At 37.4% G+C, this 27,500-nt stretch overlaps 1 protein-coding gene across 38 annotated transcripts in view; it reads left to right on the top strand.

Moving 5' to 3' along the window:
- Positions 1–27,500, top strand: part of ZBTB20 (zinc finger and BTB domain containing 20) — a 1,002,935-nt gene that overhangs the window by 65,344 nt on the left and 910,091 nt on the right. For 9 of the 38 annotated variants that reach the window (XM_072616772.1, XM_072616740.1, XM_072616736.1 and 6 more), the window contains exon 2: positions 2,380–2,468. The exons of the other annotated variants lie outside the window; for them this stretch is intronic. The gene's annotated coding sequence lies outside the window, so the exon portion shown is untranslated. The remainder of the gene's footprint in view (positions 1–2,379; positions 2,469–27,500) is intronic. 38 annotated transcript variants of the gene reach the window in all.

Genomic DNA, 27,500 nt, shown 5'->3' on the forward strand with positions numbered 1-27,500 from the left:
AAATTGTTTGTGTCCTAAATTTAACCTAGCAAGAAAATGTTATATAATTTATATAATGCATGTATGAGTATATCTAATAAATTTATGGCGATTTTGTAACAAACACTCCTTATTTAGATACCATGAAAATTAAATAGAAAAAACAAAAACTTTCCTTCTGTTCCATTGTTTACCTGTGACCTAGACCAACAAAGTTGCACAGTGACTTTTCCTCTATTGACTTTTTCCAGAGTTTTACTATCTTCTTTAATAGTAGTAGTAGTAATAGCTGATATTTAAAAAAGCCCTTCAATAAAGGCTTGCGGTTTATAGCTATCTACATGATTTTATTTGATCCTTATAATAACTTTGAGGTAAATAATGCTACAGGCCTTAATATTTCTAGTTTACAGATGAGAAAACTGAGACTTAGATGACTGAACATGACTCAGAGGCAATCCCCAGGTTGTTTAAATTAAATCCTGATACAAAAAAATGAGAGACTTAGACCACTGAACAATTAACAGAAGGAGATTTATTTAGGCCTAGCTAAAGATAGTAAGACTAGGCATTGAGCATACCTCAAGGTGATTCAGCTGCCTGAATTGCCTATCATGATCCATCAACCAAACATCAGAGAGTGCCTGGAGTTCTTTATGGCTGCTTTGTATCCTCATTTCATCGGGAAGTAATGTCAGTAGGCTAAACTTTTAGTTCAATGTAAATTGACTTAAGCCAACCAATTTTCAGGGATGGTCTCAATTCCTTTTAAGGAAAACCTAGCCTAACTTGCATGGTGGTAAAGTTAGGATATTAGCTATCACAACAGAACTAGTAAAAGTTGAAGGTGCGTCTTCCTTGACTCCAAGCCCAGAATTCCATCTGCTAAATTTCTATTTGATCTACTGAACTTAAACACATTTACACATGCCTTCCTATTCTTGTGTTTTTCTTACCTGATTTTAAGGTAGGGAATAGGTCCTTGGTATAAAAACGCTTTAAAATACTGAGAGAGGTTTTAGGCCCTCATAACTGTGATGTGGTAAAAAGCATTTGGTATTTGGTGACACCTGTATACTTTTCCTGTTTTGTTTTGTTTTGTTTTTTGGTGGTTGTTTTTATCTTGGCTCTGATTCATGAAGCTGTTCTCATGATTGTGGTCTCTCCCATTCAACTTTGTTGACCTAGGACTCTCCACTCCTACCATATTCCCAGCAACCCTACTACTTCCACTCTATTTCCCATCTCAGATCCCTTCCCTGACTAGCTTTCCCAGTACTTGAGTTTTTGTGATTTCCTGACTGCACCCCACCGCCCCTGGCATTCCTTAGCCTCTGGCAGCAGATTTCCTTCACTTATTAGCTAGGTTATTGCTGCCCCCTGGTGTCCCTTGTGGCTCCACAGCAACCTCCTTTCTGATGCTTTCCACCTCAAACCAGTTAACCCAATATTCCTGTGCTTCAGCCCTGATTCACCAAACAAACAAAAACAGAACAGAATTAAACTAGCATCCGGCACAGTCCTTTCTCTTCCTTGCCCTTAAAAGCAACACCAATTTCCCACCTTCCTCCCAGAAGTGAGAACAGGAGTCGGACAAAGAGAAGAAAAGAAGGCAAATAGGATATTGAAGATAAAAGTGGCAGTGGCGAGCATCTGAAGCAGGTTTCACCAACTCAGAAGGAAATGAAATGTAAAACCCTTGGTAAAAAGAACTGGAATAATACCCCTTTCTCCCTCTTCTCAACCTCTTTATTTCTCTTATTATCAACAGTGTAAGAATGAAAACATGTAGCCAGGGTAAACTTTGGAGAGGGATTCCACTTACACATCCAAAATAGAGAACTAGAAAAGGCGAAGGATTGTAAATACTTTTTTGTCCACTGCTAGTTTTCCTTCAGGCCATCTGTCTTTTTGCTTGGTTTCACTTAGGATTGGAACATGAGGTCATATGCCTGCTTTCATAGTTTTAGTAATCAGTAGGCAAATCCCATTGTCAGTATTGGGTTGACAGTGATGTTGGTGCATGATGAGGACTAATTCTAAGTGAAATTAAAATGGACAAATGGAGTTGAATGGATAAATATGAAGGCTTTCTTTTTTTTAAATAGCAAACATACTTTTTGCATGCAAATAAAAATAATCCTTGTGTCATTTTGGGTAGGCTTACATTTGTCTTCCATATGTGTGTACACACACACACATATACACCTAACACATGCATAATACACATATATACATATATATTATACTGTGATTTCCTGAAACTACATGCTTGCATCAACCCATTCTACTTTGCTAATCTTATTTTCAAAGATGGTACATTTGAAAAGTATGCCAGAAAACATGTATATTACTATTTTTGATATCAGCATATCCTAAAATGTATTATAAAAATTTTAGGAGGTACTATGAAGTAGCTGCGGTATAGTGGCAAGAGCACTGGATTTCGAAATAGAGGATCTGGGTTCAAATTCTGGATCTGTCTTTGGGTAAGTCATTTCAATTTTCTCAGCCTCATGTGAGACTAAATAACCTAGGTGGTTTCTTTCAGTTCTAAATCCTACGATCCTACTTACTAATATGCTAAGAGAAGCAGTGTTATATAGAATCAACAGTGGGCTGGAGCCAGGAGACCGTGGTTCTGGTCTTGACAACTGTCAATTGCTAGCTATGTAACCTTAAGCTAATCACATAAAATCTTTCTGATTATTTATTTGGGAAAGCTCAAGATTGGACTAGATAATCTCTGATGGCTTTTCCAATTGCAAAGTCTTCTGATCCTATTTAAGATAAACACGAAGTTAGTCATTGAAATGGTATGCACCCTTTTTACATTTTGAGAAACTGAAGGATAGAAAGGTAACCCAAAATTACACAGTTACTTAATGGTAGTCAGTCTTAATCTTCAACCCATAGTTTATAGTTTAAACTGTCACCAATAATGTAGAGAAATCCAGGAAGAAGATAATAGAATTTAAAGGGATAATCTGACCTTTAGTTTTCCATAAATGTTTCTTTCTTATTTTTTGGCCTAAGTAGATGTTGTGATACATTGAATATTCAGTGTTTCAGCATGTTAGAATCAGAAGATCATATGATTTTAGAACTGGAAGGCATGTCAGTTAATTGACTAGCCGGAAGCAGAGCCAGAACTCAAATGCATTTTAACTTTTTTTTTTAAATTATGATCGCCAAATAGCATGAATACTTCCTTATACACAATAGAATAGAAAATGAGATTGTCCATGAAACTGCACATCTCTCTTACATAATCCATATAATGTCTATTATATAACTATCATATATTATATTATATATGCTTTTCTTTATATGAAAGATATAATAAATTGAACTTTTAACTTTCAAAGTTGTCTTTTTTTGTTTCCTTCTGCCTTTTCTTCTGTGCTCTTATATGCATTTAAAAAATTCTTCAGTGTCTTTTTGTTAGCCTCTTTCCCCCTCCTATCACCCTTAACCCATTTGAAATCAGAAATAAATCCTTTGTAACATATGCATAACCAGTTATCAAAATTATAACAAAATCTCAAATTGTTTGTATCTCATTCTGTACCATAAAATTATCACTCATCTGCAAAGGAGTAGGTTTCATGCTTCATCATCAGCTTTCTGAAATCTAATCCTGGGTGATCATTGTATTGATGAGAATTAAATCTTTCAAAAGTTTTATAATGCTCTCATTGTATAAAGCGTTCTCATGGTTCTCTTCCGGTCACTGCATTCAATTCTGCATCAGTTTAATTCACCAAGTCTTCTCAAGTTTCTATGAAATATTCCTTTTTGGCATTTCTTATAATGTAATAATATTTCCTTACTTTTATAGGTTGTAATTTGTTCAGTCGTTCTGGAGTTGGCAGACATCCCCTCAGTTTGCATTACTTTGCTTATTACAAAAAGAATTACTATAAACATTTTTGTATTCATGGATCCTTTTCCTATTTTTTTTTTTTATTTCTTTGAAGTGTAGACCTAGTATTCATCTCTCTGGGTCAAATCTCTCTTATTCTTTTGAAAGAAGTTGTCACTTGTGCAAGATACCAGCTAGTATTTGACATGGAAATCTTATAGGGTTTTGGAGTTGGAAAGGATTTTAGAGGTGATATATTACAATCCCTAATTTTATAAATGAGATGACTGAAACTGAGAGAAATAGCATGAGTTGTGTGAGGTCAGTCACACAGGTGTTTGATGATCCAGCCAGGAATAGAATCCAGGGCTTTATAATGCAAGCCTGCAAGTTCAGGGTGCATTCCACTGCATGCATCACTTTAGTTGTAATATGAATGCAGGCAGTAAATCACACACAGACACACACAGATGCACAGACACACACACACAGACACACACACACACACACACACACACATACACACCCCTTGGGTCTCCTGACTTGATACAAGAGCTGAAGCAAATCTTTCCGCACATGCTCGAAAGCACCTTGCCAGGGCAAACCACTTATTACCATATATTTCCAGTCCTCTTCAGAGTAAATTGTAGAACAGTAAGAACTCTACAGCTCATTTTTCTAACCCCTTTACACATAAAACTGAGGCTCAGAGAGCTAACTGCTCCAGTGTTACATAGTTGGTAGCAGTGTAAAGAACTAGACTCAGGTCTTCTGACTCCATTGCAGCATTCCCACTACAACACACTGTGGTAGAGCAGTCACTAGAACCTAAGTGTTTTGGCTTAACAAAATCCTGTGCTCATTCTGCTGCAACATGTTGTTACTCCATGTGTGTGTGTCCATCCTTCGTTGCTGAAGAAGACCATGCCATCAGAGATAATGACATGACTTGCACTTGACTTTGTTTTGAGTGAGGGAGGATTGTGCAAGGTCACCAGCCTTAATTCTCCTCCAGAGCCATCTGAATCCAGTGACCAGATATTCATCAGGATGACTGGAGATGACCCAGGATGAGGCAGTTGGGGATAAGTGACTTGCCCAAGATCACACAGCTAGTGAGTGTCAAGTATCTGAGGTGAGATTTGAACTCAGGTTCTCCTGACCTTCACTGGTGCTCTAATCCACTGTACCACCTAGCTGCCCTCTGTTACTCCATACTATACCATCTAAGAATATTTTTTGCATGTGTTAAGGGAAGGGATTTTTGGGGGAGGTGAAAACATTAAAAATATGTCTCCCAAATGGGAATTACATTTTCATAAAATACCAAAGGATTTATCTTGCTTGCTGTTAGGTTGCTAAAAATTCTGAAAAATCAGATGAAGGTCAAGATTATAGAATTGTGGCCTTTGATGTCCAAAAGGGATCCTATTGCCATTTGGGCATTTGCCTTTATAAAAAGCAAATTTTTTTACCTGAGATGTCCTGGCATGACAGTGCCACCTTGTGCTCTAGTGGCAACTAGTGTAAGCTGTGCTTGGCCCAAATGAAAACAAAAAACAAAAAAAAACAAGCTGCGGAAATTTGATAGAATTTTATATCTCACTCTGCTAGTATAGATGATAAAAATGGTAGTTTTTTTACATCCAGTGATTTCTAGTCTCTAGTTTCACTATGTTTGAAAATAAACATTGCAATAAGTATAGAAATCATATTTTCTGTTGAAAAAGTAGTAGCATGAGATGATCACTATACCTTAATACCAGTCAGTATATGTTATGAATATATAATTTAGGGACATTATTTAAGGTAATTATATAGCAAGATGGAGGGTACTCATGGATTGGAACAAGTTCAAGAAGTTGTTGTCACCCCTACAATTCCTATTCCTTGAAATATTTTAGGCTGGAGCAGACAGTGAGAAAGGGTTAGATGCAATGATATGAACAAATGCTTCTACTTCCTTCTCTCATGATCCTACTTTTGGTCCCATCTTCATTTACTTCATAAAAGGTCACACCTTGCCATGTCACATGGTGGAGTTCATCTGCTCTTCTCTATTAAGTTGGAACTACATAATTATCCATAGTTTTAATCAGTGCTGACCCTTGGGCAACTAGTTCATAAACTAGGCATATGTAAAGATACATACACGTGTGTGTGTGTGTGTGTGTGTGTGTGTGTGTGTGACCGTGAAGCCCAGAACTGAAGAGGAAGAGAAGACTGAGCTGGACAGCGTTTAGAGGTAGCACGAGGTTTTTTAGTGATCCCAATATGATAACTGCCACACAAGCCTTTTGTTTTAATGTCTATTCTTTAAATTGTAGATTGTTTAGATTTAAGTTGTCCTTGAGAACAGGGGAGACTGTTTTTTGACTGTATCCCCAGTGCTTAGTACGATGCTTGGCACATAGTAGGGAAATGTCATAATTTTAAGTCATTGAACATCACAGTGTTAGAAGAATGAAAATCCTAGGTGTCCTGGAGGCCAACAGAAGAAGACATGGTTGTCTGTATGTTATTAGTGGTACAAAAAGTATCATAAATGGCCTCATCAAAGACAATGAATAAATGAAAAAGGAGTGGCCTGCTCATATAGGGATCACACGAACACCCTGAGTATTATTGCAAGGTTATACATGAAGTATGCCAAGAGCCAGAGCAAGATTTCCAGATTACTGATTGCATCACCTCTAGAGGATTTATGCAAAAAACATGGATGATAATGGCTCAAGATGAGGTGTGGATGGGCTAGTGTCTGCATTGGTGAGGAGTACCTTTACTTATGAGGACAGAGATCTAGCAAAGTATTAAGGCAAAAGACCAGAATTCCCTTTTATATGCCATCTTCCCCATTAGTGGTGCCCCTCTTCCCTCAAGTTCACTTGACTTTGTGGTGACTACCTACCTGAGGCAGATTGCTGCATCTCAATGCAGCCTTCATAGATGGTCTTCATGAGTTGCAATGTCACCAAATTTTTTATTACCTGGTGGCTAAGCTTCTAATGTTTAGCCTCCCTCTTCACAGCTAGGGCATATCCATGCTCTGTTACCAGGTTGTATTTGAAATGTTTACAGCTTAGTAATAGAACCTGCTAGAACTTGCACCAGTGCCCTTAGACATCATTACTGATAAGCTTCTTCCTATTCCATACACACCTATTCGGGTTGCTGAGTTTTTCCTCAGGTGCCCTGGGTTAGACTCAGTCCCTCCTTGGGTTTATGGTAAAAGCCAAAACCACAGCTTGTGGAGAGCATGTGGGTTGTGCGGGGCTGCTTGTCTACTTGCTCAGGGGCAGTTTGGCATATACCTCCAATGGCTATCAATGCAGATGGTTTGTAGTAAGAATAGTAGTAGTAGTAACAATAATATAAATTGATTTTTTTTTTTTTTTGCCACTGTACTGCTACAAAGCTCTTTCATGTCCATGGTCTCATTTGAATTCCATAATAATCTTGTGAGATGCCATTATTTCTAGAAAGAGGGATTTATAGAAGAAACTAAAGCTCAGAGAAGTGGTGACTCGGCTAAGGTCACCTAGCAAGTAAATAGAATAGCTATGACTCAAATTTCCATCTTATTTCAAATTCTGTGATCTTTTCACAATACATTACTTATTAGAATACAATATTCTCCTTTTCCTTTTCTTAGATATCAGCTTTTATAGCCTTATGTTTTTCCTTCCTGGAAATCATTTCTGGGACCATCTTCTTTATTCTAAATGTCTTCTCACACTGAATCATTTACCCTTGAAAGATGATGTAAGGTACAGAGGAATGACCAGGGATTTGCTATTCAGGACACCTGTGTTCTTTCTAGTCCTGGCCATGTCACCAGCTGGAAGTCTTACTATGGGCAAATGTGGTATTTCTCAATTTCATCAAGTCTAAAATGTCAAAGTTGGAGTAGACAGTTTCTAAGCCACCTCTCCATTTTACATTCTGTGATTCTAGATTGAAAATACTTATCTTACTTAGAGGTTTCTCCCTTTTCTTCTAGGTCCTGAGTATGTACTGATTCAGTATCATCTAATACATATATATATTATATGTGTAATTTATATATTTTATTTTTCCATATATGAGGTTCATTTGAACATATTTCTTCAAAACTTTCCTTAAGGCTATTAAATTATAGATTATTTGCAGGAGAACATCCAAGGTTAAGTCTAAAATTAAGCTGTTAGGCATAGGACTTTAGACCAACAACAAGTTAGGGTCCTTTAATTCTTAGTAATACTGTGGAGACAATTAGGTCAAGAGCTTGTGAAATTAGCAACATAAATATTATTTGTGTCTCAGTTGGTTAATGTTTAAAAAAAAAAATTCTTTTGTGGTCCATATTGTAAATGCTTTAAAAAGAAATATCACCTGACCAAAAGTCTGAATTGTTTTATCTGTTATAAACTGTGTTAAAAATGAAAAATAAAATTAAAAAAAAGAATATAAAAAAAATAATAATTTAAAAAGATATCTGGTTTGCTATACAAATCTCTAGCCCATTGTCTTGCACCTGAACTCAGACAATGAGCACTTCTTAGTCTCATGAGAGGAGGAAAGGTGGTGGTTCTTATTAGCCCCCATTACCAAACTTCCAACCAGTCATGTTGTACCCTGCGCCTCAGCACTGTAACCAGTTATGTTGCCTTCAATCCCATGATGTTATCTACCCTGTTGAGTTCTTTGTTCTCTACTCCCTAAAACTTATAAAGGAGAACTGGTCTTTTGCTTGGGGCCTTGACATAAATGGAGGCAAGCGACTGACCCTTTACTGACAGGCAGTATTTCTCTATTAATAAATGTTATCTTGGTTGGGAAAAAAAAAACAAACTTCCCTTAAAGACCACCATACAGCTTTTCCTGACCCTTTCCAGATGATGATGCCCTTCCTAGCCTCAAAATTTACCTTGTATATATTTCACATTTATTTTTTGGCATATTTATTTACATATATATTGTCTCTCTAGATGGAATCCAAGTTCCTTGAGGGTAGGGATTGTTTTACTTTTTCTATCCCCAGTGCCAGGCACATGGTAATTAATACTTACTGATTTCACTTGTCACTGAAAAATGAACTAAAAGAAAGCTCTGCCAGTAACTTGGCTGTCATGTGATTTAATACTTCATGTCAACTCTGGACTTCATTTTCCTTGTAAATTTATTTGTAAATTTGTAACTTGAAAAAGTTGAATTACCACTAAGGTCCTTTCCAGTCTTACTATTCTGTGATTGACTTTAAAAAAAAACCCAAGCCACACTGGAACAACAGAACAGAAACCTACCTTATGCATTAGGACCAGATTAGTTGGAGGCTGATCCCTGTAACATGCCCAGAGATCCTGGAATGTAGAGGGTCATTGATATTCTTTTGGAATTTCCACGTTATTAACACATTTAAAATTGAATGCTATCTTTTAATGATTCTTATTTTTGTAGTTTTGTTTGCTTTTGGTGCAGACCAGTGATTTCATTTGTTCAGGGAACTCTTCATGTAAGGAAACTTCCTCTTCTAATGCAGTTCCAGTTTAGTCTTAGAGAATTTGCTTGGGGCACTGAGAAATTTGGGGACTTGCTTAGAGTCACACAGCCAGGATGTCAGAGGTGGTGCTTGAACCCAAGTCTTCTTGATTATGAGGCCAACTCTTTGTTATGCCACATAACAGATAGTGTGAATATAATTATATTCATTGTAGAGATGAGAAAACTGAGGTCTAGAGGGTTAATTGATTTGCCAAAGGATGCTTGTGTACTAGATATCAGAGTATGAAATCTGGTTCCTCCTACCTCCAAGTCCAGTGTTGTTTCTGACATGCTATGATTTCCAGGGCATTTATAGAGAATTACAAAAATCTATAATTGTATTGTTTGGTCCAGAAGACAATCCTACAAAGTTGGTACTGTGTGTACTATATAGCAGAAGGAATTGAAGTTATTACATTACTTGCTCAAGGGCACACGGGTAAGAACGGGTAGGGCTGTAATTTTTCATTTTTGAGACTGAGACTTATCTCCTAGACTTGAAGTTCAGCAATCACTCATAGGCCCAGTCCCACTACTGATCGCACGGAAACTTCTGTTTCTGACTTGGACTTGTTTGCATCTCCTTGGGCAGCCTGGTGATCACCCTTTCTCCTCTCTCTTCCCCATATTGGTGGCAGACTTAGTGTGGACATCCAAATAGCTTAACTTACTTCAGGTCAGAACTCCCAAGCTCATGTGGTTCACCAGCCTCAACCTCCCTGTAGTGGCGATGACAGGTATGCGATTCCATATCTATGTGGCACTAGATTTTGAATCAAGGTCCACTGAGTCTAAATATAGTTTGCTTTCCATTGTACCTCCCAAGGAAAGCACAGGTCTACGATATTTTAATTTATCTTCAAGGACCATTAAGACACATCGAATTTATTATTACAACACACCTAGAATGTTGACAGCAGAGAAAAAGTTTTAGCTAACAAACATTACATCAGTTACTGAGTAAGAACTTAAGCCTGTTGTGTATATACTCTGTACTCACAAATCAAAGCAATGAAGAAATTTATTTGGTAAACATTACCCTTTCAAGGATATACCTTTGATAGTCATTAACAATGACTACTTCCCAAAGGAGAAAGTTTTCCCATTATTTTCCAATTTTCTGTTTTGTCCTGTGGAAGTAGATTGTTGAACTCTTTAATTGTAGCACAGTGATGGTCAGAAATTACTAAGGAGCTATTCTTTGAAGTGAATTTCATCTTTTATTTGATAGCATCATAAAATCACAGATTTTGAGCCAAAAGGAGACCTTGGTCATCATATAGTCTAATCTTCTACAATTTATGATGAAATATCTGAGGTCCAGAGAGATTAAACATCTTGTGGTCCCACCTAGTAGCAAAACTAGGATTTGAACTCAGAAACTCTAACTCCAAATAATAGCTCTACTTTAATGGTGCTTTGAGGAAAGTAAACAGAGATGTTGCTGGCAAATGTTTAACAGCTTACTCTCTGGGGGAAAATGTATGACACACTTTTAAGTTTAATTTGTATTATATAAAATGAGATAACATTTGTAATGCATGTAGCACAGTGCCTGACGCATTACAGACACTAAAGAAATGCTTATTCCCTTTCCTTCACTCTTATTAACATTTTTTCCATCATTTCTTACGTCTAGATAATCGATAGTAAATCAGGCTCTGATATGTGATGTTTGCTGATTTCTGATGTATTAATGTTCACACTGAAAATTTAACAATTGACTCTTTTGAGCAGGTTCAAACTGGCTCCAGTACATTCTTGGTTGTAATTCTGTGTGGGTCAGATCAATTAAGTATACGAAAATTTCATTTTTAATCATTTTAGTATGCCATGAAGCATAAGAATTATTTACTTCATTTCTTTTTCCCTAAATTATAGATCTATCTGTTGTTATTGGGCATGAAAATTATCCTTATTTGCAGTCTGGAAACAGTGTTATTAGTTAATGTGTTGGTGCCTCTCTCTTCATGCACAAGTGATTCCATTCCATCCCATCTTCTCTAGCAGACTGCCCCCTCTCTCATCCCTCTTTTCTCACTGTCTTTGATCCAGGTATATGGATATAATCCAGCTAAGTATATGTCCTTGCCTACTGACTCCTTCCCTACTGCCCACAGACATGTACATGTCTCCTCTGTCCTCCAAAACCCCTCATTTATCTATACCCACTAAATATTGTCCCATATCCCTTCATGTTGCTGTTTGGCATTCAAAGCCTGTTATAATTTACTCCCTTGCCTTTCCCCCCATCCTTTCCAGTCTTCTTACATCTTACTCACCCCCACTCACTCTGTGATCCAGTGATACTGGTCTCATTGCTGTTCCTCGAAGAAGACATTCTGGGCATTTTCACTGGCTGTGCTCTTTACCTGTAATTCTCTCCCTCCTCATTTGTTCTTCCTGGCTTTCTTCAAATCCCAGCAAAAACCCACGTCCTATAAGAAAGCCTTTCCTGATCCCTCTTAAATCTAGTGCTTTCCTTCTGTTGATTGTGTCCAAATTATCCTCTGTATATCTTTGTAACAGATAGTTGTTTGTATGTTCTTTCCCATTAGACAGTGAGCTCCTTGGGAACAGGGTCTGTTATTTACTTTTCTTTGTAAGGTATATGTGCATATACATATATGTAGGTATGTATGTATAAAACAATATAGTAGTACCTCATGCTATACAAATATCTTTTGTATTTGAATAGAATGTTTATAAATTAATATATATTTTAAGAAAGGGGAGGGCACTCATCATTTAAAGGCATTCTTCAGTGAATCCCTTTTTAATGTTAATGATCATTCTCTCATTTATGTTTTGTAAGGTTGGATTTTTGTACATTTTCTTGAGTTTTCTTATAGTATGTAAACTTCCATATGAAATGGTACCAATGCCAAAGGCAATGGGTCACAAAATCAATAACTAGGGGACATATTGTTGTCTACCTGAGTCGTCTTTCAAGTCCACTGGGAAATTGCACCCTGGTTTAACTTTCTTTCATGAAAGGGAGCCTTTCTTCTCTAAGCATTCTCCTTAAAACCTTTCAAAAGGATAAATTCACACATGCAGAGAGGATGGTTAAAAATGTGAGATGTGGTCATATATAAGAATTAGACTCTGATTTCAGAGAAAGAGTTATTTAACTTTTAAGCCATGATTTGGATAAATTCAACAATTTTCTGAATCCCACAGGGGCATTTGCAGGAGGTGTTTTTGAGCATCTTATATTTACTTTGGTTTCTGACTAGCTTATAGGACATTTCTGCATTATGATAGATCTCCATTTTCCTCCAACCACCCCACAAAACTACTAGATACAGCACCTTAACCGCAAGCCTGTTTGGGCCAAATATGCACTGTCATTTATTGCTTACCTCAGTACTTGAAGCCAAAGTCTTTAGCTCTGACTTCAGCTTCAGTCTCTGTAATAACTAAGGAAGAGGAGGAGAGCAAGTAGGGGTGAGATGATAAGTGAAATAAGCCTAAAAGAGCTTAGACAAAACAGGGAGAAAGGAAGCAATGGCAACAATATTGTGGGGTATATTCTGGAAGTTTTATTAAAGAAGAAATTTTATCAACTAGAATTTTTTATACCTATTTTTATAAATGAGCAATAAAAGTCAAAGAGTAGCTAGGTGGTACTGTGGATAGAGTGCTAGGCCAGAGTCAGGAAGACCTGGGTTCAAATTTGACCTCAGATATTTATTAGCTGTGTAATCCTGGGCAAGTCACTTACCCCATTTTGTTTGTTTCCCCATCTGTAAAATGAGCTAGAGAAGGAAATGAAAAACCACTCTAATATCTTTACCCAAAGAACCTCCAAACAAGGTCTCGAAGAGTGCAACAACAACAAACAGAAGTCAATGGAGATTAAATTATCTGACCTAGGTTACATAGCTGAGACTAGAACCTACGATTCAGGCCTCTTCACTTAGAAAAGCTGTCACCACACAGGCCTTGGCATTTTACAGATTTATTCCAATGGAATTTCTCTCTTCTTCCTTTACTACTCTCATTAAATAACAGAAACTTTTTCTTTTCTTTTTTTTTATTTAACTTTTAACATTTATTTTCACAAAGTTTTGGGTTACAAATTTTCTCCCCTTTTATCCCCTCCCCCCCCCAAACCCAAGCATTCTAATTGCCCCTGTGACCAATCTGCTCTCTCTTCTATCCTCCCTCTCTGCCCTTGTCTCCGTCTTCTCTTTTGTCCTGTAGGGCCAGATAGCTTTCTTTACCCCTTAACCTGTATTTCTTATTTCCTAGTGGTAAGAACATTACAGTTGATCCTAACACTTTGAGTTCCGACTTCTTTAGCTCCCTCCCTCTCCACCCCTTCCCTTTGGAAGGCAAGCAATTCAATATAGGCCAAATCTGTGTAGTTTTGTAAATGATTTCCATACTAGTTGTGTTGTATAGGACTAACTATATTTCCCTCCATCCTATCCTGTCCCCCATTACTTCTATTCTCTTATGATCCTTTCCCTCCAGATGAGTGTTGACCTCGGATTGCATTCTCCTCCCCATGCCCTCCCCTCTATCCTCCCCCCCACCCTGCTTGTGCCCTTGTCCCCCACTCTCCTGTATTATGAGATAGGTTTTCCTATCAAAATGAGTGTGCATTTTGTTCTTTCCTTTAGTGGAATGTGATGAGAGTAGACCTCATGATTTTCTCTCGCCTCCCCTCTTTATCCCTCCACTAATAAGTCTTTTGCTTGCCTCTTTTATGAGAGAGAATTTGCCCCATTCCATTTCTCCCTTTCTCCTCCCAATATATTTCTCTCTCTCTGCTTGATTTCATTTTTTTAAGATATGACCCCATCCTCCTCAATTCACTCTGTGCACTCTGTCTCTATGTGTGTGTGCATGTGCGTGTGCATGTGTGTGTATGTGATCCCACCCAGTACCCAGATACTGAAAAGTTTCAAGAGTTACAAATATTGTCTTTCCATGTAGGAATGTAAACAGTTCAACTTTAGTAAGTCCCTTATGACTTCTCTTTGCTGTTCACCTTTTCATGGTTCTCTTCATTCTTGTGTTTGAAAGTCAAATTTTCTTTTCAGCTCTGGTCTTTTCATCAAGAAAACCTGAAAATCCTCCATTTCATTGAAAGACCATTTTTTCTCCTGAAGTATTATACTCAGTTTTGCTGGGTAGGTGATTCTTGGTTTTAGTCCTAGTTCCTTTGACTTCTGGAATATCCTATTCCATTCCCTTCGATCCCTTAATGTAGAGGGTGCTAGATCTTGTGTTATCCTGATTGTATTTCCACAATACTTGAATTGTTTCTTTCTAGCTGCTTGCAATATTTTCTCTTTGACCTGGGAATTCTGGAATTTGGCCACAATGTTCCTAGGAGTTTCTCTTTTTGGATCTCTTTCATGCGGTGTTCTGTGGATTCCTTGAATATTTATTTTGCCCTCTGGTTCTAGAATCTCAGGGCAGTTTTCCTTGATAATTTCATGGAAGATGATGTCTAGGCTCTTCTTTTGATCATGGTTTTCAGGTAGTCCCAGAATTTTTACATTGTCTCTCCTGAATCTATTTTCCAGGTCAGTTGTTTTTCCAATAAGATATTTCACATTATCTTCCATTTTTCCAATCTTCTCGCTATGTTCTGTGATATCTGTCTTTCTCATAAAGTCATTAGCCTCCATCTGTTCCATTCTAGTTTTGAAAGAACTATTTTCTTCAGTGAGCTTTTGAATCTCCTTTTCCATTTGGCTAATTCTGCTTTTGAAAGCATTCTTCTCCTCATTGGCTTTTTGAACCTCTTTTGCCAGTTGAGTTAGGCTAGTTTTCAAGGTGTTAATTTCTTCAACATTTTTTTGGTTCTCCTTTAGCAGGGAGCTGATCTGCTTTTCATGCTTCTCTTTCATCCCTCTCATTTCTCTTCCCAGTTTTTCCTCCACCTCTCTAACTTGATTTTCAAAATTCTTTTTGAGCTCTTCCATGGCCTGAGCCCATTGGGTGGGCTGGGACACAGAATCCTTGATTTCTGTGTCTTTGTCTGATGGTAAGCATTGTTCTTCCTCATCAGAAAGGAAGGGAGGAAATGTCTGTTCTCCAAGAAAGTAGCCATCAATAGTTTTATTTCTTTTCCCTTTTCTGGGCATTCTCCCCAGCCAGTGACTTGACCTCTGAATATTCTCCTCACACCCACCTCGCCTCCTGGTCCTCCCAGCCAGCGTTTGGGGACTGGGATTCAAATGCTGCTTCCCGCCTTAGGGCTTTTGGCAGGGGCAGGGCTGCTATTCAGTGTGAGAATTAAGTTCAGATGGTCAGGTCGGGGTAGGGCCGCCTCTCAGGCTCAGTTCCCTCAGGGGGTTTATGCACAGACCTTCCACAATGGATCCAGGCTCCCGCCCGCTTGGGGAGCCCCTGTCTGCAGCCGCCTCTCAGCTTCTATCTCCTGGGGGGGCCCGAGCCATGGGAGCACCCCACTCCCCTCTCGACCCGCCAAAGAGACTCTCTCACCGACCCCCGTCACCTGTGGGTGGAGGGGCTTGTGCTGCCGCTGGAGATCCCGTCCCTGAAGCCTGCTTGGATCTGTACCTCTCGGAGCCGCGGCCGCCGCAGCTCTGGGCTGGGCTCTGCGTCTGCAGCACGACGAACCTTTTGTGAGAGGTTTGCAGGTCCCTCTGTGGGTGGAGGGACCCGCGTGGCCACTGGAGATCCCGTCCCCGTAGCCTGCTCGGATCTTTTCCTCACAGTGTCGCGGCCGCTGCAGGGCTGCACTCAGCTCCCAGTCCTGGCGCCCAGTCCGCAGCGCGAAGGACCCCCCGCGAGAGGTTTGCAGGTCTCTCCGGAACAGAAATCTTCCTCGCTCCAATATTCCGTGGCCTCTGGGTGCAGAATTCACCGTGAGTTGGTCCCCTCTAGCCGTTCTGTGGGTTGTGGGTTCGGAGCTATGTGTATGTGCGTCTTTCTACTCCGCCATCTTGGCTCCGCCCCCCCCCCCCCCCCCCAGAAACTTTTTCTTAAAACTCTAGGTGTTAGCAGTTGCTAGTATTAAGTGGCTGTCAGGGCTTTTTCTGAAGGTAACTTTCACATGAAAATTATGTGCAAGTAATCAAATGTATTGCTTAATTCCTTTGGTCATGTGAATAGTTAACATGGGGCTGGGACAAGATGGTTTCAAGCAAGTTTGATATTTCAGAAGATGCCCTCTGGGGAGACAGCTGGGTGGTCCAGTGTATGTTGAGCACAGGATCTGGAATCAGGAAGGAGACTTGAATTCAAATCTAGCCTCAGACTTACTAACTTTGTGACCTGGGTAAATCACTTAACCTCTGCCTGCCTCAGTTTCCTAATCTGTAAAATGGGGATGATGATCATAGCAACTCCTTGGGATTATTGCTAGGATAAAATGATGTCATGTTTGTGAAGCTCTTTGCAATTGTTAAAGCACTATATACATTTTATTGTTACAATTATTATTTCATCCCTTTGGGTACTTCAGCTGTGTAGACTGTAATCCATCTACACCTTATCTTGTGACGTTCTTGTCAGTGTCTTCTGTGTAGTGTCCAAAGAGAACCTCCCCAATGCCCTAAAGGTCCTCCATTAGGTCTCTTAACATCATTTAGGCAGCCCATTTGTTATTCCTTGCTATATGGTTGCCTTTTCTGATTGTGCATCTCCTGGTATATATCTTTTCTGTCATTTTTTGGGAATAAAGACACTGTTGGTAATTCAAGCAAATTAGCAACAGGAAAAGATGGCAGGGCTGGGAAAATGAAAAGCTTGAGAGAATATCTCAGACTTCTAGAATTTTAGTCCTTTTTTGTACAAAGCCCAAGATGATTTATGTGGATGATTTTGAAATGGTCATTTGGATTGATTGTTTTCCTATTTGTTATGGTTTTAGATTTTGATGGGGGAGGTATTGTGGTACAATTATGGCTGGCTTTACAGAGGTGTTTTTATTAGGGCTCTTTTAAATAACCTATTAGGCAGATTGCTCTTTGGTCATTTTATCACCCTTTATAACTTATAAGTTAACAGACTTTATTTTATCCTAAGCTAAAAATTAAAAACTCTAGTAAAAACCTTCATGTTATTCTACTAGGCAACTTCATCAGTCTTTTTTTTTTCCCTCCACTAAAGAGATATCAGCACATCAGAAACTTTTTTTAAAACAGACTTCCTATTCCTCAATCCAAATGAATCATAGGAAGTCTGGTGACTCGATGAATATTTCCTTTAATAAGTAAGAAAAGTTAAGCAAAACTTTTTTTTTGGATTTTTAGTTATGTGCTGAATGTCATGATTTCTCCTCTAATGCCATTTTTAAGACAGTAGAGACTAAGCAGATTAAAATGGAATCTGAACTTTATCTAGTTAATAGAAACTAACAAAATGAATATGCAGCACAGCTTAAAAATTGATGCTGTCGTTATTAGACTCGGTAACAACAGGGACTAATGCACTAAAGGGTCCTCTAAAAATCCTTTCTATTAGGAATCATTTAAGGGTCATTCAGAGCTCAAAAGCCCCAGTGGGAGCCAGGTATATGATTTTCATCTTGCTACATCTGCAGCCTTTGTTTCTGTTTTGGGAGTGGCAGTTTGAATTAATTGGAATTGGGTGGGGGTGGGTTTTGATATTTTGATTCACCAAATAATTCCTACCTATTCCCACCTAGCAGCTGTGTTCCCTTTGCAGTTCTGAGGCTAAGCTTTGTTACTTTAGTCATAAATTCATTGATATCTGTTTACCCTGGCTTATGATTAACATTCTTTATGGATTCCTTGAATGTGTTTCTTCTTTGATATTGTACCTAATTGTATCAAAGCAATCTGCAGTGTGATACTCAAGGTTTTGTGAGAAGTGGAATAGAGATTTATAAGAATTTTTCCCCTTAAATTCTCACCAAATTGGCAGATAGCGGTATTGTTTTCTTAATGAGAAATACATTGCTCAAGACTTAAACCAAGCTTTATTTTTGAAGTATTTATAGGAATTTAATGATTACTTCTCCTAAAGAGTAATTTTTGCTTTACCTATATCTTTCCTGATTCTTTGATAGAAAAGAGGAAAGAGATTTTAAATAGGGATAACTGTGAACCTAACATAAAATTGTCAATGGAATTCACTAATGGAAGGGATGGTCATTAGGTAATAAGTAGAAATCATTACATTTGAGGGGACATTGACTACTTAAATGAAGAGGGAAAGTGCTGTGCTTCTAGTATTCTAAAGGTAAATGTAAATCACACCTGGCAATAAACAAGCTATTGTCAGATTGTGTGTGTGTGTGTTTTATTTTGTTTTGTTTTTTCTAAAAGAAAGTAAAATCAAATGTCCTAGTGATGTTGGTATTAACCATTTTTTAAAAAGGAATTTAGAGTTTTGTGGTTTTGGACAACTGAGTGTGCCAAGATAGAAAACTACATTGTTGATGACCGTCAGATTGGTAGGACTCATTTTGAGCCAGAAATAGGAAAACTGTAGAGAATATTTGTGTTACAGAGATATGTCTCCCAGGAAGAAATAAAGGTGAAAGTAGTTACCAGAAAACAAGTAAAAGTTTTTTCATTACAATGTCTGAGGCAAATATAGTAGATTAAGATGAAAAATTTATTGTCCTAAATGCATACAACGTTTAATGCTTTTTCAATTGCATGCCCATAAGGATTAGAAGAAAACAGAAAGAGAATATTCTAGATACTTGAATAAATATTCATTGTCATTGAGCGAGGGACTATCTGAAGGTGCAGTGACTCTCACCTATCTAGAAATAGGTTATTGTTATTATATCATTTTCATGAATTTAACAATAGTTCAGACTATGTTGTTTCTTCTTAAAGCTGATCTTTCTTCTGGTAACGTTTTGGTCCCCTAGTGGCTTGAAAGAGTTAATGCAGTTACCGAAAGTGTCCAACTCACTTTCAGGGCATAGTGTGTGCATGTGGGAGAATCTGGCTTCAGAATATATTTTCACATCCCAAAACCAATTTGGCACAACTTAAAATGTCTGCTAAAGAAAGGTTTCAGAGTATTATTAGTCCATGCAATTAATACTTCATTTTGTGAGCACCAAATTCTCCCAATAGTGTTTTGTTTTAAAGAAGAGCCTGGGATTCACAATAACGAGTTTCATTTATCAGAGACATATGGGACTCACCATCTTTGGATATATTTGCGAGACACTTTCACAAAGAACACTCCTTAGGCATCTCACATTTCACGGATTGGAGGGCAATCTGGAGGAATATCTTTCTTGGAATTGATGAACCAGCTTTTTCATATGTAGTCTCCAATTTCAATAATCCTTAAGAAGCTCAGAAAAGCCAGGATGAAGTTAGTAAACCTCAGCTTCTTAGCCTTCAACAAGATAAAAAGACCATGATTCTTAGATATGGTTCATATGCCAAGGATACCACTATATTAAAATCTTTTCATAAAATTTAGGTTATTTTGGTTAGATGGTGAGATGAAAAATTGGTCAAATTTGAATTGGCTTTGTGTGGTATTGCAGACTTTACAAATAACTGATTTAAAGATTTGGGTTTCATAGAAATAACAAGTCTATAAAATATAATGCTAATAACAGGATGTATTAGAGACCCAATAAAAATTGGTTTCTCGACCAGGACTTCCTGCTTTCCTTGCTTTTTCAAGTGCTTGATGCCATATGCTTAGGTCACTTTGAATGGACCTGAAACCTAGAAAACTGATAATAGTCATTGGCGTTATGGTTTTCATTTGATGTGTACCTGGATTAACTTTTTGTCTTCTTTTTCAGGTTTTAATATTACTGAACTGCCTACTATTTATGATATTTTTTTTCATCGTAATGCAATTAGAAAAGTAACTAGGGAACAAATAGACTAAAATGAAATCTGAACAATAAATACTTGTTGCACAAAGTACACATTTATTGACACCACATATATATGTGTGTGTGTCTATATGCATATAGACACACATATATATCTTTAGTGAAAAGTTAAGTGAAAATCTAGCTTTTGTGAATCAAATCACATTTTTTAGCTTGATTTAGAACTTCAAGGATTCTCTGTCTTCTTTTCTTTTATATCTTCATTTGATAGTGGTTCTTGATCCTTTAGCTGGAAATTTGTATATCCCTGAACTCTCTCAAATGATATATGCTGTACAAACAAGCATTTAAATTCTCATTAATTAAAGGGATCATTTATAATGTGAATAATTATCCCCTTCCACTTATCTACCTGATTTTTAAGTGGCACATACCTATGTATACTTAATTGATAAATCATCAGATTCACTTGTTACTTTTATATATGCTAAAATATTTGTATTATAGTTGAAGTGATATTATCCTACTAAGAGCTATTTGTCTGTGCAAAGCCTACATCAGATTCTATAATATAATAATTCTATAATATAATAATATAATAATTCTATAATATAATAATTATTTGCATAGTTGTTCATCTTGAACTCTTCTTTATGTAGTTCTCCAAATGTAGTTTTTTAGCTCAAAAATTTTAAAATACTTGAAGCATTTTTATGAGGGCTATTGTATTTCTAGTATCATAATTACCCTAATAAGATCTATTTTTATGCATTGATAAAGGACTTTTCAATACTGCTCATGTTGAAATGACACTAAAATGTTAACATACCTTATCACTACAACTCTATGCTGACTTTAGAGTCTTTACAATCTGAATGTTACTATTTCATATTCATAATGACCTAACAACTTTTACCTCCCCATTGTCTTCACTTTGACCTGAACTTGAGTAAAAGAGAACACTAGAGAACATGTTACAGATCCCAAAGACTATGCAGTTGTATTGTTAGTATACAGGACATGATTGGCATTATTGAGTAAGGTGTCACCACTACATTAATCCACTCAAACATTAGTTGTGTAGTGAGTGGTAAGAAGTTTGGCATTATGTAGCCTTCAGTGATATATATCTGTATCTCAACACACGCATATAGATGTGTATATACACATACATATCTGTGTGTATAAACATAGATAGATATGTATCAACACATATAGTATCACTCTTAGAAGCATTTAACAAACATAATTAATTTTCACAACCTTCTTGAGGTGAAGTTTGATTATCTTCTTTTCTACAGATATGGGTACTTTGACCTAAAAAGGCAAATATTTTGTCTAGGTTCAATCCAAGTGATTAACAGAGATGAAAATGATTACTTTGTTTTCTGACTCTTGATTTTTTCTATAGGAATTTTAGAACATTTGTCTTAGAAAAGGTTTTGGTATAGTGGTCAATGGAGGTGAGAAAATTAGAGATAGAAAAGCTAAGGACACCATGTGGAGAATATAGATGTACCACATTGTGGATTTAGGATAAACTATAGGCTGTGGAGAGAAGATAGTCACATTGATAGAAAAATAAATGGCTATATTTCCATGAATGTGACTTCTAAAAGGACAGATTATGGACACTGGAAGAGAATGCAGAGAAAGAAAGAACATGAATAGGAGAAATAATAAAGATCACTACATTTGTCCCATTTTTGTTTTAGAGCTTAATAGTACCTTCTATAGTAGTACCTTTTATAGTGTTTTCAGCATAAATAAAATACTTAAATAGTTTGCATGAACGAGGGATTTTGTTTCCTTGTGAAGTTAAACTTTTTTGATTTGGGAGTGTACCATTATTTTTACCCTACTGTAAGGGTGAAGTTTTTATTGTTAAGCTCAAGTTTTTAGATATGTACATTTATGTAAGTACATCAGTGAATACACTTTCATCTCTTTCTGTCTCTTTTTCTGTCTCTGTCTCTCTGTGTGCCTGCTGCTTGTCTGTTTGCCAGTTTTCTTTGTCTCTTTCTCCTTAACGTTGAACCCATCTGTGTAGAAAATAGAATACTCGGCTTCCTCATTTTTTATTTTTTTAAAAAATATTTTGTTGTTTTGTTCGCTCAACTTATTTTCACCCCAAGAAGAAAACTCATTCTCCTTAAGGCAGAAGGAGTGTTGGTTTTTGTATTTAAGAGATATGCTGCTGCCTTTCTTGTCCGTTTTTCTGTCCATCTGTCTGTTGGTCTCTGATAGGCTTTGCAGTGAGACAGCAGTTTACTATTTGCATGTGTGTGTGTATATGTGTGTGTGTGAAATTAGCTAATTGGTGTTAGCAGAAATATTTTCACATGTTTTATAAGCAAAGTGAGTAAGGTATATAAATGTAGATATGATCCAGACACACACGCACGCGCTCACGACTGTCACTGCTCATGCATAGGCGCTCAGAAGTAATTAATGTTAATAAGATTTTAATGTGCTTGTGAGATCATAATGAGGAGAAATGAATGCTCTGATTAGGAAAAGGTAACTGTGTGTGTGTTTTGGCTTAGAACAAGATTTCAATTTTTATAAACCGCAATTTTAGAACTTGTTTGTGATTGCATCAATTGGTTTTTATTTTCAAATTAGAGGTCTGTTTAGCCATTTGAATGATTAACCAAATAAATGGGTGAAACCCTGATCATAAGGAAGGGTGCAGATTTTTCATTTGCAAGGCAATGATAGTGTACAGCAAGGCAGTGATCCAATCTTCTTCCAACATTACATTTTATATTGCTTTTATCAAAGCCTCTTCAGAAGCTCCTTGTAGAGACAGTACTCATTTTTATAAACGTTGGTGCTATCTATATATTGCAGAGACACACAATCAGACAGTGAAACTATTGTGCCTGAGACACATTTCAGTCTGTCATAAATGGTAAGTCTCCAGTATCCAGAAAAATCAGAAGATGCTTCACCTTTCTTTAAGTAGTCTAAAATATAAAACAAAACCGATTTTTCTTCCTAATCTGAATCTTTCCAAATTTTAGAGGCTTGGAATCAGTTGTGCTGGGCAAAAAATACTAGAAGTTAAGCAAAGATGCTGTCTCATTGTGAACTCATGCTTTACAGTCACCAGTCACTCTCCAGACTGGCTAAAATCCAAATGGACACCAGGGGTCCTTCTCCACAGCAAACCTTCTGAAAAGATGGTCTACAGGGCTTTGACTCACATTTGCATCATTATTATTTTTAATAATAGGATATATCTAAATATCTATTAAGAGTCCTTGCCCTGTAGCACATAGAAATCACTTGTGCATTGAAAAAGTTTTAGTAATATTTGTATATTAAAGAATTGTAATAGCTTTCTTTTAAATGGTAATTTTAATACTAAAATGCAAATACTGTAAAAGAGCTTGTTTGTAATGTGTTCCCTTTGCTGTGGAATTGTTTCTTCAATGTTTGGGTAATATTGGGGTGTGTGTGTACATGCGTGTGTATGGGTGTGTGTGTGTGTGGTGGTAGGATGTAAAATACTGAGGCTTCGGGCTAACTAAATCCGGGAGACACGGGATTTAGGTCCCTTCAGAGTTCAGTAATGCTTCCCCAACAGTTTTTTCAAAAGGCTTTTCACTGGACAGGATTGAAAAACATGAAGATGAAAGAATGATTCTGCTCTTCTCAGTCTTGTATAGTACTTAGTCTTTAGTTTATTTAATGATCAGGGATGATTAACTGATCAGAAAAACTATTTAAGATGAATAGTTTCTGGCCTGACTTTTTTGGAAAGGACTTTGAAAGCTGAGTAGATGGAACAATGGGCTGTGATGAACTTTTAGAAATTGCTGCATCTTAAAAAAAAGAAAAATGTCAGTTTGTCCCGAGGGTAGTGACCCATATTTTGAAAAAAGAGAGGCTGATTTCTTTCCAGTTGTGTTCCATTCTATGGTGTAATAATGGGGGAGAAACCTTACTTTTATTTTAAAGGTTATCATTGTATTCTCTTTAGAAAATGATCTAAGATTTTAAGCAATTTGGAAAAAAGGAGAGTCAGTTTTTCTTTCCGTTTTGGACTCTTGTTTTTCTCTTCAGATTTTTTTAGAAACATTCCAAGAATTTCTATAATCAACTCTCCTGATCAAGAATGGGAAATAAAATAACCAAACACAACTAGCTAAATAGAGAATCATTGGTTTTGACCTTGAGAGTGCTTCAGTAATCATAGATCTGCCCTAACGCCTGCCCAGAGAGCTGAAGTGTTCACACAGCCAGCAGTGAGTGGCAGAGCAGTCAGGACTCAGCCCAGGCTCTTCTGACCCCTGCCTCAGCACCCCTTCAGGTGCACTCTCTTGCCTTCTTGCATAGAAGGGAACACAGAGGGGAACTGGGGTTGTTTGAGAAATGAGATCGTTGCACCAGAACTGGAAGGGACATTAGAGACCATCTAGTTTGAGATCATCACTTTGCAGATGAAGCAGCTGAGGCTCAGAGGGCCCAAGGCTGCACAGGCAGCACCGCGGTGCAGGGCTCTGGACTGGAGGTCAGAAAACCTGAGTTCAAATACTGCCTCAGATACTTCCTAGCTGTGTGATCTTGGGTAAAGCATTTAATTTCATCTGCCTCTGTTTAGTCATCTGAAAATGGAGATAATAGCACCCACCTCTCAAGGATTGTTGTCAGGATAAAATGAGTTAATATTTGTAAAGCACTTTGGGAACCTTACAATGTTATATAAATGCCAGCTATCATCATCATTGTTGTTACATAAGGAGAATGTTGCAAAGCTGGGATTTGAACCTAGGGCCTCTCACTCCAGATCTAAGGCACTTGTCATTGCACATCCATGCCACTTTTTTTCTTTCAACTTAAAAAAAATAAAACTGCATTTTCTCAAATAAAAGAATTGGTCATAAATTAAGATTGCTGTATCGATTCTAAAGCTAGGAATAGAAAATGAAGCTTCTTCCTTTTGTTTATGTCATACAACAGTGACTTTCCCTCCTCTTTTTTTCAGCTGATAGACTTCTTTCTCCTCTTCCTTCTCTCTTATCTTTTCCCCTCAATTTCAAACTTTTTGTCCTGGTAAGTAGCTAGTGCTTGGTAAGGGGGCTTATAAATAGGATATACAAAACCTGAGGTTTGGAGAAAGAAATGGCAGCTTCAGCAAACTGCATTAAACCTTCACAAGTAATGAGGTCACTAAATGAATAATTAAACCTGTTGATAAACCTCTATTGTTTATGAAAAAAAGGAAAGGAAGATCACCTTCCTTCTGTGGCTTGGTGCATCCGTTTCCATTACTTTTGCCTTTATTTTGACTGTTGCTAACCAAAGTATTGAATATGGAGCATAAATAGAGGAATATTTTAATCACCCTGGGTTTGAATGTTCAAAGTAATACATAGGAATGCACAGACTTCACTATTTTATAAATGATATATATTTGATCTAAGCATGTAATTCACCATTCTGAAAACATATCCATGTATCTTGTTCCTTTGCATCCTCATTTTAGTATTCATATTCATATATATCTTCACATATATACATGTATGTATATACATCTTCATGTATGTATATGTGTGTATATGTGTGTATATATATATGCATGTATGTATGTATATGTTGAAAGCTTAGGGGACTTTTGTGTAGTCACACTATTTGTGCCAGAAGATAGAACTTAAACCCAGATCTTACTGACTCCAGTGACCCTGCAACCAATTTTGAATCAGGGATTCCACTACTTGGGGCATGTTCAAGGAAGATGTAGAGCTGGAAGGGACTTTAAAGGGCCATCTGATGAAACCCTCACTCCTACCTCAGACCCATTTTACATATGAAGAAACTGAGACCACTAAGAGAATGAATGACTTGGTAAATGTCACATGGGTGACAGAAATAGACTTTGATTTCTGGTCTTCTGACTCCTCCATTTTATTATGCTACCTCATTTCACCTAAACTCGTTAGTCTCCTTTTTCCTCTCCTCAAGAACCTTAATCTCCTTTAAAAAAATCTCTTTGAGAGTCTATTTATATTTATTATGGAGTTACTCATTTTCTGGAATTATTTCTTGGGTTTCTCAGCCTCTAGTATTTCTTCTTTGCGTTAGTTTTCTTCTGTTTCCTCATGTGTCTTCCAGCCTCAATTCTCACATTAGAACTTTGTGCCAGCGCCAAGGTTTTCTCCAACTCACTTTCTGGAATGGGGTAGTTAGGCTCCAGTTCTGTCATCTCTGCAGTCTGCACGTTGTTGCCTCTACTCTGGCGGTTCTGAATGGAGTGACTTCCCTCTCTGCTTTCACACTCCTGGTCTGGGGTGTGCAGTTGGGCACAGAGCCAGAACCAGGCCATATATGTTGCCTCAATCCTAGGCTTCTGCCTCATTGCCTTGGTAGGCTGATGCATGTTCCCACCCAAGCCCAGTTTCTTTTCTTCTCCTTGACCAGTTAACAATTCCCTATCTATTTTGATGATCCTTACAAGCCCTGCTTGGTCATTGCTAGTTGTTGGACTAGCTACCAAATATCTGTGATATGGCTGATTTCAGACCTCCCAGCAGGCCCATAACCTGCACCCATTGCCCAGGTGCCTCTGCTTAGTCTTCTTGTGCAGGTAACCTACTGGTAGCAGGATTGGTGCCCCTGTTCCCGTCTCTACAAGCTAGGGCCAAAATGTCATTGACTTTAGCCACCATTTATCAGAGATCTGGCTGTAGTGCCCTTGCTCAGTTTCCCCACGTTTACAGATTTATTCTTATTAAGTCCTTGACTGAGTGGAAGAGCTTAATAGCATTTGGTTTTATTGGTTTTATTGATCATTTATTGCTTCATCTGGAACTACTTTTCCTATTTTCTGGGGACTTCTTTTAGGAAAACTGGACTTGGCTTTGACCTTTACTAAAAATCTGCCAACCCTAAATCCACTACAGTACCTCCTGTTGTAAACAATATTTTCAACATTTTGTGAAAAATCTCTATCTGGGGTTAATGCGTTAAGTAGTAGTGTTATTATAGGTAATGGAGATCAAAAGCAATCATGAGGTGTTATAACAGCATCTACCCTAATGGTTAATACTTCATTAAAAATATGACTTTTAAGCTTCAGCCTTAATTTTCTAGAGAACAATTTTAATTGTTACAAGTACTACATTAAAAAAATACATCAATACATAACAATATTGGAACTTGAACAGCCAGAATTTTGGAGATCTTATAGTCAGTGCAAGAATATTCTTCCAGTAGTTCCATGTGCATATACACACATATGTATGCCATCAACATGCTTGTTAATGGGCTTAGAATAGCTATAGAAAATATATCTTGCAGTGCTTATTAATACCTGTGAAACAACAGGTCAATAACATGTCAGTATTGAAATCA

This window comes from Notamacropus eugenii, chromosome 5 (genome assembly GCF_028372415.1).
Source record: "Notamacropus eugenii isolate mMacEug1 chromosome 5, mMacEug1.pri_v2, whole genome shotgun sequence".
NCBI classification, from domain to species: domain Eukaryota; kingdom Metazoa; phylum Chordata; class Mammalia; order Diprotodontia; family Macropodidae; genus Notamacropus; species Notamacropus eugenii.